Source organism: Phocoena phocoena, chromosome X (genome assembly GCF_963924675.1).
Source record: "Phocoena phocoena chromosome X, mPhoPho1.1, whole genome shotgun sequence".
NCBI classification, from domain to species: Eukaryota; Metazoa; Chordata; class Mammalia; order Artiodactyla; family Phocoenidae; genus Phocoena; species Phocoena phocoena.
The window spans coordinates 123,345,467-123,357,923 of NC_089240.1; positions in this window are offsets into that span (position 1 = coordinate 123,345,467).

Sequence of the window (12,457 nt, forward strand, 5' to 3'; positions counted from 1 at the left end):
CAGTGAATTCTGACTCATCCTGAGTGCTTGGAAAGTATTTGTTTAAGGCATGACCATATTTGAAGATCTTAACACACTGAAGACACAGTGAGTTCAATATGTAGTTAAGTATGCATCCTGACAACATGACTGATTAAAAAACATATAATATATATGATACAGTACAATAAAATTAGGTATGAGTATGTGATGTTAATACAATGCACTTATTCTCAATTTCTGAATTTTACTTTTCATATAACTGCTGAGATAAAATGGGGGTGCTTGTGCATGCTCTCTATGGTTTCACCCAGTTGTCAAAACAAAAGGACATGTACGTGATGCTCTACCTTTGTGACCAGTCTAGGGTTGTCAGATTTAGCAGGAAAAATAACAAAGAAAAGGACTCCCAATTAAATTTGAATTTCTAATGAAAACAAGTAATTATTTTTAGTATAAGTATGTTCCCTGCAATATCTTGGACATACTTATACTAACAACTACATATCCTTTGTTTCTCTGAAATTCAAATTTAACTAAGTGTCCTATATTTTGTCTGGCCACCTGAGACCAGTCCAGACTGTTGAGCGTGCAAGTGTCTTCAAAATAAAAAGAAAAGTGAAAATACTGATGAAACACATCTAATGGTTAAAAAACTTCTTAGATGTTACCTTTTGAAATTCATCTTGCAGTTGCTAATAAAAATAAGAATTTAGTTATCAACTTCTATTTTAAATTCAATGTCTCCGCAGCATGTGGGATCCTCCCGGACTGGGGCACGAACCCGTGTCCCCTGCATTGGTAGGCGGATTCTCAACCACTGTGCCACCAGGGAAGCCCCCTTACTTTAAATTTTAATCCTACTTAGTGTGCAGTGTATTTGGGAGCAGATTCAGGAAATAACAGTATCAACCTTACTTAATCAGCAACATAATTATAAGTGGAATATTAGCAAACAAGATACAACTAATCATAAAATAAAATGTATTTTAAAATAATTGATGAGGCTTAGTTTAACATAACAAAATGATATACACTTCATTCAATGGAGTTGATACATATGTGGTGGTTTTTTTTGTATTTAAAAGCATCATTGATGTGCACAAACTGAAAACACAAGAGAGTACTTTAACAATTTGCTTAATATAAAGAGGATTTATGGAGAACAGGCATTAGGCAAACCACTTGCTTATGGAATATCCCCATTCTTTAAGAGAGAACACATGAGAATACAGATAAACTGGGTCTAGGACTGACTACACCAGTGGGTGGGTCTTTGGATTAGCAATATCAGTATCACTCGAGAACTTGTTAGAAATACAAATTATTAGACCACCTAAATTTACTGAATCAGAAACTCTGACCCAGAAGACAGCTTTAACAAGACCTGCAGGGGATTACCACGCGCACTGAAGTTGGAAGACAAAGGTTTGAATCCTGCCTCTGTCATCATCAAGCTGAGTAACTTCTACACATTCCCAAATTTATGGAATTTCAAGCCCATCATCTCTAAAAGGAAAGAAACGTCATCCACATTGCAGGCAGGCCTGTCAAGAGAATTCACAGAGATGTTGAACATGAAAACACTTTGTAAACCTAAAAAACTGTAGAAACATGAGCAATCTATTATCTATCATGTGGAAAAATTTTAAAAGCTTTTGAAACTCATAATGATATTAATTCAGTATATGATAAAGCATACATGTCTGTCCTTATCATTGTTTTTTGGTCATTTTGATCATCAAATAACAGATATAAAAAGGAAAAGAAAACATCCAAATTAAAATGACCTTGGGCTTTAAGCTACTGATTCTGTCTACTAAAAGCATCCTGTTTAATCTTAAATGCTTCACCCCAAACTGTATCCCATACTACTGATACGACTTGTAAATGGAACAGCTCTAGTGATGACTCCCTATACATGAGTACATAGTAGAGAAAACCTATAGTGGGGACCAATTTTACTGGGTTCAAGGACTGGCTCTGCTGTTGACTTGCAGTGTGACTTTAGGCAAATGTCTGCGCCTCTACACATGTTGATCAATTTGACAAGATCATCTCTGTGAGTTCTTTAAGCTCTAAACACTATACTGGCTATATTTTATCATCTTAATGCGCCCTATGTTCTTCCATTGCCAGCCAGCACCTGAGAGAGAATTATTCTGATCCCATTCATATTATTTTAACTTTCAACGATTCCAACATGGTATGTGTTTCTTAAAGACTCCAGGGAATTGTTAAAGAGAAATGAATCTCTAAAAGCATTTATCCATCTTTTAATTTTCAATGTATTCAGATCAAACATTTTATCTGACCGAATTCATAAGACAAAGACTTAGAAAAATGTGCTCTGAGCTCAGTCCACTGCAGCTGTGTCACTGCTTCCTGAAGCCAAATCGCTACTCCATGGAGACAATATTCCATTGAGTAGGTGTACTGTATCGCCACTTACAGTAAAAACTCTAAGTAAAATATGCGTTAGTTCTTAGAGCTTTGGATGACTGCTTTAACCAAGAAAATCTCAAGGTCAGGAGTAAACCTTTTGTAAGAGATACATAATCAAAAATCGATATTTCAAGCAAAATATATTGGCTTTGAACATGCAAAACAATTAAGAATTCAAAAATAGTCATTAATGGACAGGCATCTCTCCAGAATATTCATTGACTAGTAGAGGAGTATCCATTTATTGCTCTAAGGCAAAAGGATGTTGAGATCTATATTTCAACCCTTTTAAAGTACCATTTTAAGGAGCTGTACACGGTAACTTTTCTCATTAGAGAACCATTTTTTGACTATGTACTATAGCTCACTTTAAACTGAAATATGAACTATTATTAGTCTATGTCTACAGAATACCATTCACCCATGTCAGAAAAAAATATATATATGAGCATTATCCATGTAGATTTTCTTTATGATGCTATTCACTTTTATTTATTATTTATGCCTGCATCTTCTAAAGGAATCTTAAGTAGATAGGCAGAGAATACATGTGTATTCAGTGTCAACTCTGTCCTTAGTCCTAGGCCAGGGGTTATAAATGCAATGGCTAACAAAACATATACGATCTCTCCTGTCACTGAGCTTACCATCACTTGAGAGAGACAATAAAAAAATACACAAATAGATTAATGCAGAAATAAAAGTCACTATAGGTTCACTGAATGAAATAGAGGGTGCAGCAGTAGTGAATTGGATGGGGATCTAGTTAGAATGGTCAGGAAAAAACTCTCTATAGATACTGTGGAGCTGAAACATGGATAACAATGAAAGCAGGCTAAGTATGGCACAGCCTTGAAAGAAAAAAACAAGATGTCTTTCTGGATGAAGAGAATAATGACCAGTAAAAATGAAAATGAAAGGAATACTGTAGTGAACAAAATCCCATCCTTACCCTTATAGAACACATAGTCCTTCAGGGAGTACAGATATTAGACAGATAATTACCAATAAAGATGAATAAGTCAGCCAGGTCCTGCAGTGGAAAGTTACAGGGAACTTTGGGGGCACAAAATAAAGGGAAATGCCAAACCTGGAGTGTAGGAATCATGAAAGTCTTGAGTTTAAATCTGAGAATGTTTAAAGAGTCAAAATAATAAATTAGACACATGATAGAAAAGAGGGATCATCTATGGAGGATTGTGAAAGTGTCTATGTAAGTATAAGGTCTTAAGGAAGAACTACAAAGTAAGTGCAAGTGAAAGGCTACACCTAATCATTATCACTCTTCTCATTATGATTATCTTACCAACCCCCAAATTCTGGTAATAATTTGGCTTTGGTGGAAAATAAACACATTGATGGATATTAGTCAAAAGGCTCCCTATATGCTTAATATTCTCACTGTAAATTAATAGAATTTCTCTTTAATTATAAAAAAAGTCCATTTAACTATAGAAATTATTACCAGCATTAGCTGTGTTTGTAAAAAAAAAAAAAGCTTTCCTTAGAATATCTAGGCTATGAAAAAGTAATTTGGAGCATTTCCAAAGATGATTATTCTCCACAAATGCAGGTGCCATGATAACCATGTAAATTTTTGTGTTTTTGAGGCTTTGTGTCTGTTTTAAATGTTTTTTTTTAATTGTGGTAAGATATATGTAACATAAAATTTGACATGTTGACTAAGTGTACAATTTAGTGGCATTAATTACATTCACAGTGTTATGCAACAATCACTACTATTTATTTTCAAAACTTTTTCATGACCCCAAACAGAAACTTGTAATTATTATTATTATTATTATATATATATTTTTTGCGGTGCGCGGGCCTCTCACTGTTGTGGCCTCTCCCATTGCGGAGCACAGGCTCCGGACGCGCAGGCTCAGCGGCCATGGCTCACGGGCCTAGCCGCTCCGCGGCATGTGGGATCTTCCCAGACCAGGGCACGTATCCGTGTCCCCTGCATCGGCAGGCAGACTCTCAACCACTGCGCCACCAGGGAAGCCCAGAAACTTGTAATTATTAAGCAAGCAACAACTCCCCATTTCCCCTTCCACCCAGCCCCTGGAAACCTCTCATCTACTTTCTGTTTCTGTAAACACGTCTATTCTAGATGTAAAATATTTTTGTAATCGTGGGTAGCTGAGAACGTTTTACAAATAAAAAGATTGGAACAATGTTATTGATACACCTCTGAACTCTAATTGCACATGGTTGCTATTTGACCAGCTTCCTCAAGAGTGAGTATGGGCAGTTACACTATAAAATTCCTACGGTAAAAAATTCATACTCAATACAAGAAACAAAGTGTAATGCAATAAAGACAAGGGTTTGGGATTCAGGTGGAACTAGACTTTAACCTGGCTCTGCAATTTACTAAATATCTATATTTACTTCATTCATTATGAATGTGATGAAAGAGGTTAAATAATGAATGAAGTTGCTGATGACTATGCAAGGGAAAAATACCAGACTGATCTTCATGGATCAATCTTAGGCTAATGAGGAAGGCAGAGAAGTCAGTGGTAAGCTTGGTCACCTAAAACCTTCTCAATCATGTCCAATAATGCATAATGTTACTTGCCACTGATTCTCTTCCAAAATGCCCAGAAATTTTAGATCCATAAGAGGATCAACTACAGTTTCTGAGAAACTCCATCTATCATTCTCCACGTAAAATGTCTTGGACACAGACTACTCTGACTGGGATGGAGGAAAACTGGAGTTATGGTTTCTCATTTGTTTTGTCTCTGTATTTGTTTTGCGACCTTGCCCAACTCAGCCATTTTGGGGGTAAAATACCCATACTGTCCCATAAGAGTATTCAAATGATGATATAAAGTAATAAAAGTTTAAAATGCATTGGAAAAAAGAAAAACATTATTTGGAAGACCAAAATATTATGTATCAATACTTAATGCAAAAATCTAGACATACGAAGACATTCGATGATAAAACAAAATTTTAAGATGTAATTAATATGTTAAAAGGATAAGGAGAGATAATAAAACAGTTTACTAACTTTCAATTTAATGTTAATACTTCATCTTATTTCATTTAACTAAAGCACAGATTAGCAAAAGAAGCACATCCAAAAGCCCCCAAATATCATGGAACTTGGTAAGAGAGCTCGTATTTATACAATAGCAACAGCAATGAATAGATTCTCAGCAGTGGTGTGCTGAAAGCATCTTGTAAAAGCATGAGGGAATAGATTATACACATCTCTCCTCAATTCCACGTTCAGTGTCACCACGCTGTTAGCTTGAAATCAGCCACAGTGAGAGTATTCACACCAAGAAAACTGGTAAATTATAGGAATCAGGACATTTCTTTTTTTCAGGAAGTCACTACCACACCACTGGTTTTTGACCAGTTACTTACATTATGGCTGTAGAAGGAAGAAATGTGGAGGCACAAATGTCTACCAGGCCTGAAATCATGTACAAAACTTTTTCTACGATCTGGGAACACTTTTGCTAATATCAGTGCTTCTCATACTTTAATGTACATAGGAATCACCTCAGGATTCTGTTAAAATGCGAATCCTGATTCAGTAGGTGTGAGATTATATATTTTTTTACACTCTCCCCAGGGAAGTCTATGCTTCTGGTCCAAGGATCACGTGAGTAGAAGGGATAATGAGACCTCTAATTAATTTCCTTCAACCAAACAAGGCCCCGGAGGGGGTGGGGAGGGAACTTTTGCCAGCAAAAGTTTTTAGTTATTGGTGTTGAAACCAAGCTCTTGAAAATCCGCTACATAAATGATTTCTGGTTATTGTTTTAGTGGTAGAATAGTACAAAAGTATATTGTATTTTTTCTACAAAATAGACAACAATGTATCCTCCCTAACTAGTAAGCTATTTATTCTACTAGAAATTCTATTAAAATTAATACAAATTCTCCAGTTAAAACCTGAAGAGCAATGTTGCTTTACTGTTCTATTTCCCTCTCTCAAAACCCATCAATAGCATAGGTACAAAGTAGACTGTGTGTGTATGTGTAGGGGAGTGGATCAGTCTTCAAAGCCATGAGGAAATGACCACAACCTCAATATACAAATTTTGAAACATGCCTACAAAACACTATGAAATATGAAGCAAAACAAGAGAGAAGATTCAGACATAAAGCACACACCTCTTTACACCTTGAGAAGGATTCAGAGTTTGTCCAAAATAATTATTGCTAACCTTAGCATTATATTCAATAAACCTTTTGAGTAACTGGATTGACAAGGATGGACAAATAACTGGAGAAACCGAGAATACTTCTGCAAAAATGCGGAATGGCATGAGACATGGACTTGAAGAAGAAACTATACTGATATAACAAGTTTATCTATGATCTAACCTTATAACCAGCTGGAACTGTAAGAGCGGAAATGGAATAAATGACAGAAGGGAAACAATAATCACTACAGCACACAACAGAGAGCCCACAGCTTAAGTGATTTGCTGTGAATGACCGATCACTTGAATGCCAGTAACTGAGAGAATACATGCTACTAGGGAAAAAAGACAGATATTTGTGGTGAGAAGTTCGCCTAGGAAATAAACCCATATCAAAGATATTGGTATCTCCACATCATTATCTCTGCCCCACCCCTAAAATATGAATAATAATATCAAAGAAATAAACATAAAAGAATCCAAAGAAATTTTTTTAAATGTTATTTTTAAAAGAAGGAATTAAACACGAGCAAAGGCCAGTGAATAACATGTCACAGGAAAAATTACCCAAGGACAAAGAAGCCAGGTTCAGACAATTACTTCCTCACGTTCTCAAAAAAAAAAAAAAAATTAAAAATAACATGAGTTAGATAACAAGAAAGATCTCTAATAAGAATAAAAGTTCAAAACCTTTATTATGATGAAGATGAAAAGCTAGTAAAACCTAGAAAGTGGGAAAAGCCTAAACACTATAGATATAAGATCATATTAGAAACAACAGAATTATATACAAACTATTGGAAATACAGTGAGGCTTAAAGAAAAAGCATGAATAAATTATAGTAAATAAAAGCAAAGACAAAAGAGATTTAAAAAAATTAAAAGCAAGACCTGTAAACCCGACAAATGATGTCCAACTCACACAGAACTTGCATTCCCAAAGAATGAAGCAAGACACATCAAGGCTAAGAAGGCTTGAATATGCAGATAAAAATTATATACTGCAACTCAGGGGAAAAAAGTGGTACAGAATATTCAGTATGAGAAGCTATCTGGAAGAAGTTACTGAATTTCAAGGACAAAGAAAGATACATGTGGGCATTCAGGAAGAAATAAGTCAATTACAAAGAGGGTTCTATTCTCTACTTGCCAAGACAGATTAACTGATACTAGATTTCCTCTTCTGCTGTGAAACTAGAAAACTGGACAAAACATATGACACAATTGTTTCCAGTATACAATAGTAAATTTAGGACTGTGATCTCCAAAATAAGGAAAATAAATGAATTAAGCACAAAGACCACCACAGCTATATACCTGGAAACAGTTCGGGACCACAGAACAGGGATACAGAAATGAAGCTAAAATAGTAGTCTTGCTGATTGAAGGAAACAAAGATCAGAGTTTGGGGAGGATGGAGCATCTAGAAATAAGAGAATAGACAACTAGAGAGGCAAAACATATGCAGAAAGAACTGCAGATGTCTGCACAGAGATCCGCTTAAGTTTCTGACTGAATGTTAAGCTGTGCATGTATAGCATGAAACTCCAAGAGATCAAATAACATATCCTGGAAATTGATAAGCTTAACAATTCCTAGAGTTTACACAGGGCATGAAGACTTTTGAGTTCCAACCAGCCAGAATGAAGATACTGTGCTGAACACCCAGCACATTAAGTAGAGACCCCAGAAGGACTATGCTTTAGGAGTAGATACAAAATACCCCTAAAGTTTATTCTACATATAACAAAAGAAAGCCTAAACACCAGCTTCTGAAGGGTCAAGCAAGTTAGCAAGTAACGCAAATCACTGCACAAAATAAATAAATATTAACACTCTTTCAGGAAGACTTCAAAACCTAGACACTCAACAATGTAAAATGGCAATGTCTAGTAAACAATAAAAAGTACCTAGACATGTTAAAAAGCAGAAAAACATACTCATTACTGGGAGAAAAGTAAGTCATTAGAAACAGACTCAGATATGAAATAAAGAGAGAAACTTTAATTCATAGAGCCCCAAAATACAATATATGAAAGGAAAAAATTAATTGCCTGGATTTAATGACAGATAAGACACTGCTGTAAAAGAGGTAAATGAACCTGAAGACATAACAAAAGAAACTATTGAGTCTAAACCACAGATAGGAAGAACACAGTGAAAATATAAACAGTGGGGCAACTGGAGGACCTTGAAGATGGCAGAGGAGTAAGACGTGGAGATCACCTTCTTCCCCACAATACATCAAAAATACATCTACACGTGGAACAACTCCTATAGAACACCTACTGACACAAGCAGAAGACCTCACACTTCCAAAAAGGCAAGAAAATCCCCACATACATGAGTAGGGCAAAAGAAAAAAAGAAATAACAGAGGCAAAAAAATAAGGATGGGACATGCACCAGTGGGAGGGAGCTGTGAAAGAGGAAAGGTTTCCACACACTAGGAAGCCCCTTTGTGGATGGAGACTGCGGGTGGCGGAGGGGGGAAGCTTTGGAGCCACGGAGGAGAGCGCAGCCACAGGGGTGCGGAGGGCAAACTGGAGAGATTCCCGCACAGGAGATCGGTGCCGACTGGCACTCACCAGCCCGAGAGGCTTGTCTGCTCACCCACTGGGGCGGGCGGGGCTGGGAGCTGAGGCTCGGGATGCGGAGGTCAGATCCCAGGGAGAGGACTGGGGTTGGCGCATGAACACAGCCTGAGGGGGTCTAGTGCCCCACGGCTAGCCGGGAGGGAGTCCGGGGAAAAGTCTGGACCTGCCGAAGAGGCAAGAGACCATTGTTTCAGGGTGCGCAAGGAGAGGGTATTCAGAGCGCCGCCTAAACGAGCTCCAGAGACGGGCGCGAGCCATGGCTAAAACCGCGGACCCCAGAGACGGGCATGAGACGCTAAGGCTGCTGCTGCCACCACCAAGAAGCCTGTGTGCGAGCACAGGTCACTATCCACACCTCACCTCCCGGGAGCCTGTGCAGCCTGCCACTGCCAGGGTCCCATGATCCAGGGACCACTTCCCTGGGAGAACACACATCATGCCTCAGGCTCTTGCAATGTCAGGCCAGCCTCTGCAGCCGCAGGCTTGCCCTGCATTCTGTACACCATTCCCGCCCCCCGAGTGAGCCAGAGCCCCCTAATAAGCGGCTGCTTTAGCGCCCGCCGCTCTAGGCGGGGAACAGGCGCCTGAGGGCGGCCTACATGCAGAGGCAGGGCCAAAACCAAAGCAGAAACCCAGGAACTGTGAAAACAAAGAAGAGAAATGGAAATTTCTCCCTGCAGCCTCAGGAGCAGTGGATTAAATCTCCACAATCAACGCGATGTACCCTGCATCTGTGGAATACTGAATAGACAATGAACCATCCCAATACTGAGGCAGTGGAATTTGGGAGCAACAGTAGACTTGGGGTTTGCTGTATGCGACAGACTAGTTTCTGATTTATAGGTTTATCTTAGTTTAGTTTTTACCACTTGCTATCATTGGTGGATTTATTTATTGGCTTGGTTGCTCCCTTCTTTTCTTGTTCTATTATTATTTTTTTGTGTGTGTGGTACACGGGCCTCTCACTGCTGTGGCCTCTCCCGTTGCGGAGCACAGGCTCTGGACGAGAGGCTCAGCGGCCATGGCTCACGGGTCCAGCCACTCCGCGGCATGTGGGATCCTCCCGGACCAGGTCACGAACCTGTGTCCCCTGCATTGGCAGGTGGACTCTCAACCACTGCGCCACTAGGGAAGCCCTATTACTTTTTTATTTCTTTAATTTAATAACTTATTTTATTATATTTTATGTATTTTTTTTTCTTTCTTTTTTTCCTCCCCTTTCTTAGGAGCCGTGTGGCTGACAGGGTCTTGGTGCTCTGGCCAGGTGTCAGGCCTGAGCCTCTGAGGTGTGAGTGCTGAATTAAGGACCCTGGACCACCAGAAACCACCCAGTTCCATGTAATATCAATTGGCGAGAGCTCTCCCAGAGATCGCTGTCTCACTGCTAAGACCCAGCTCCACTCAACAACCAGCAAACTCCAGTACTGGATACCCCATGCCAAACAACTAGCAAGACAGGAACACAACTCCACCCATTAGCAGAGAGGTGGCCTAAAATCGTAATAAGATCACACACACCCAAAACCACACCACCGAATGTGGTCTTGCCCACCAGAAAGACAATATCCAGCCTCATCCACCAGAACACAGACACGAGGCCCTCCACCAGGAAGCCTACACAACCCACTGTACCAACCTTACCCACTGGGGTCAGACACCAAAAACAACGGGAACTAAGAACCTGAAGCCTGAGAAAAGGAGACCCAAAACACAGTCAGTTAAGCAAAATGAGAAGATGGAGACATAGGCAGCAGGTGAATGAGCAAAGTAAAACCCCGCCAGACCAAAAAACGAAGAGGAAATAGGCAGTCTACCTGAAAAAGAATTCAGAATAATGATAGTAAAGATGATCCAAAATCTTGGAAATAGAGGGGACAAAATACAAGAAACGTTTAACAAGTACCTAGAAGAACTAAAGAGCAAACAAACAATGATGAACAACACAATAAATGAAATTGAAAATTCTCTAGAAGGAATCAATAGCAGAATAACTGAGACAGAAGAATGGATAAGTGACCTGGAAGATAAAATAGTGGAAATAAATACTGCAGAGCAGAATAAAGAAAAAAGAATGAAAAGAATTGAGGACAGTCTCAGAGACCTCTGAGACAACATTAAACACACCAACATTCAATTTATAGGGGTCCCAGAAGATGAAGAGAACAAGAAAGGGACTAAGAAAATATTTGAGAAGATTATAGTTGAAAAACTCCCTAATATGGGAAATGCAATAGTCAATCAAGTCCAGGAACTGCAGAGAATCTCATACAGGAAAAATCCAAGGAGAAACACACCAAGACACATATTAATCAAACTATCAAAAATTAAATACAAAGAAAAAATAGTAAAAGCAGCAAGGGAAAAGCAACAAATAACATACAAGGGAATCCCCATAAGATTAACAGCTGATCTTTCAGCAGAAACGCTGCAAGCCACAAAGGAGTAACAGGACATGTTTAAAGTGATGAAAGGGAAAAACTAACCCACCAATATTACTCTACCCAGCAAGGATCTCATTCAGATTTGAAAGAGAAATTAAAATCTTTACAGACTAGCAAAAGCTAAGAGAATTCAGCACCACCAAAGCAGCTTTACAACAAATGCTGTAGGTACTTCTCTAAGCAGGAAACACAAGAGAAGGAAAAGACCTACAATAACAAACCCAAAACAATAAAGAAAATGGTAATAGGAGCATACATACTGATAATTACTTTAAATGTAAATGGATTAAATGCTGCAACGAAAAGACATAGAGGGGTTGAATGCATACAAAAACAAGACCTGTATACATGCTGTCTACAAGAGACACACTTCAGAACTAGGGACACATACAGATTGAAAGTGAGGGGATGGAAAAAGATATTCCATGCAAATGGCAATCAAAAGAAAGCTGGAGTAGCATCCTCATATCAGACAAAATAGACGTTAAAATAAAGACTATTACAAGAGACAAAGAAGGACACTACATAATGATCAAGGGATTAATCCAAGAAGAAGATATAAGTGTAAATATTTATGAACCCTACATAGGAGCACCTCAATACATAAGGCAAATGCTAACAGCCATAAAAGGGGAAATTGACAGTAACACATTCATAGTAGGGGATTTTAACACCCCACTTTCACCAATAGATCATCCAAAATGAAAATAAACAAGGAAACACAAGCATTAAATGATACATTAAACAAGATGGACTTAATTGATATATATAGGATATTCCATCCAAAAACAACAGAATACACTTTCTTCTCAAGTGCTCAC